We start from the raw sequence: 2,592 nt of genomic DNA, 5'->3' as shown, positions 1-2,592 counted from the left end.
AGCTCAAAAAAGCATAGATGTGAACATGTTCCATAGGAAACTATGTTAAATGGACTGTAGTGCGTTTCTGCAAAAAGCACTAAAAAACGCATTGGTGTGAATGGAGCCTAAAGGAGGTTTACCAAGCAGCCTGTTGTGAAGCATGTGCTGTGATAGGTCTAATAGCCTCTTACAGCAAGGGAGTTGTTGTTGGCACTCTCTCCGTAAGTGGTTCATCTCTCATTGCAGCCGGAGCAGATCAGCGACACAGAGGTTTTTAGCCTGTGCAGAGGTACGGAAGAGGAAGCGTTAATTCAAAGCACGTATTATGTCCAGGCTAGGTGCCCGGTGAGGCTCCCTTCTGTTACTGGGTGTGAGGTAGTGTAGACAGGTGGCGTGGGTAGTTTATTGGTGCAGTACAGTTTATTGCTCAAGTGTACATGGTGCACAGCCATCTATAATGTTAGAGGTCTGCCTTAAGGTTGAGTATTACCTGAAAGAAGACTTAGCCTTGTCCTGGGGCATTGATGGTTTCGGCACTTAAAGGTACCCCATGTGCCAGGGAAGTGACCATATTCCAAGGTGCTGGCATGGCCCAGAAGAAATCCAGGGAATAGCCCTCCCAGGTGTCGGGCCTAGCAAAATGCTGTCCATTTCCAGCTATGAAGAAGCCTGTCCACCAAGAAACCCCCTCCCTGTCAACACGCACAGGTAAAGTCTTCATATAGGCATGACTTACTATCAGTCAGCTGGAGGTCATTTTCAAGGCCAAGGTTTAGCAGCCATCCATTGAGTAGATAGGTGTCAGGTCAGAACCTGTTGTAATATTTCAAACAACCAGTATGACCCGAACAATGTAGCCTTGTGATTGGCATATTCATATGTGTATGTCATGTTTTGAGTATGGCTTGAGCAGCTAAGCCCAGCACGGGGAGCGCTTGTTCCTATGGTCCTGGCCAAGTACGGTATGACCTGGCATCTAGGTGGGATAGGGAGGGTCACTCACCCTAGGAGTTTTTTTGGCAGGATTGGGAGAGGCTTCACATGGCCTACAGGTATGGCATTGTAAAGAACCTCTTTTTTTAAGTCTTTTAAAAGTGGTTGATTTTTATTATTGTAAATTGTTTTTAAAGGCCAAAGCCCATTTTTTCAGAACAAGGTTACAACAGCACATTAGGTGTGAACGTTGCAGTGAAAGAAATCCACAATCAATGGAAAAAGAGAACAGAAACAAAAGAAATATGAACATAATTAGACAGCATGGTAAACTGTACATTACAAAAACACAAGACAACATAGACCTGCACATTAAGTGGTTGATTTTGAATTTAGTGGGGACCATTGCACGCATGGGAACTTTTATTGGAAAGGTGAAGGTAGCCTTTAAATGGATCCAAAGTGTCAGATACCTATCAAGCTAAGGAAGCAGGATTGTGATACGTGGATCATAATTGTATGTAAATTATGTCCCTTCTTTGGGAGAAAAAACAGATTGTAATAACCAATGATTGGTCATACAGAAAACAAATTTTTAAAAGGCGCCTGTAACTACTTACAAATAGACATTTCTTTCATTGACAGGCGTTTCCATTTGCCATGGTATTCACACCATCAAATGTCAGGGAGACTGACAGCTGTAAATAGTGACTAGATGGCATCTTCTGGATCAAAATACAAGTGTGATGGTGATTAGTTCATACAAGAAGCTCTCTGCTATTACCGTGCTAATTTGATGCAGTGGTGGATTTCAAATTAGGAGTGTAAGGGTGTAAATGTTTTATTCTCGTTTCTAGGGAATCCTCAACCGCCCCCTAATAACTTGGCTGCCAATGGGTTCTCTCAGAGGGGCGATCAAGTGCCTTTTGTTTCTCTAAAATGATAATGACTTTGCTTATGCAGTTTTTCTGGAAGTGCTCCTGCTTCTGGTTATTCCCATTGATTTTAGAGAATGAAGTGTGAGCTCTCCTGCTCAGCTTGCAAAGAAAAATATACGTGCATGACATGTGCTGTTACATTTCAATGAATCAACTTAAAGTGATATTACCTTTTTTTTGCTTTTGCACAGAGCAGCCCTGATCCTCTGGGGTCCCCCGCCAATTCTCCTGGCTCCTCCTCTTTGGTGGGTACCCCCACAAAAAGCCACTTTCCATGGGGGCACCAGTGTGGGCTCACTTCCGAGCCACCCTGTCTGCGTCCATTGATGCAGAGTGGGTGGCTCGTCCCCGCTCCTGTATCACAGCATTTGATTAACAGCAGCGGGAGCCACTGAGCCCGGTGAGAAGGGAGACAGTGGCTAGAGCATGACTCCTTTGACTTTTTTAGCGAAATTGAATTTTGTCATGTGGTTGGTGCCATTAGGGTCACCCATGGCATGAATTTCTGCTGAATCAATCCACCTTGGATTGGTTGTGGCTACCTTTAGATGAACTCGTAGTTTGAGATGGACTTATAACACGATAAAGCTCAGAATTTTTTAAACAATTACAGCAACAGGTTGCTTCTCTTTTGGAAGAAAAAACAAGTTTCTGAAAAAAAAAAGTCATTGACCATTGTAAGGCCCTCTGTCAGTGTTAAAATGGATTGTCCCAGGCCCTGTAACTCTCGTTTTTGCTG

The sequence above is a fragment of the Staurois parvus genome, unplaced genomic scaffold (genome assembly GCF_062004578.1).
Source record: "Staurois parvus isolate SC_StPar_1 unplaced genomic scaffold, SC_StPar_1.0 ptg001132l, whole genome shotgun sequence".
NCBI lineage: Eukaryota > Metazoa > Chordata > Amphibia > Anura > Ranidae > Staurois > Staurois parvus.
The sequence above is the reverse complement of the archived record's forward strand: the minus strand, read 5'-3'. Positions refer to the sequence as shown.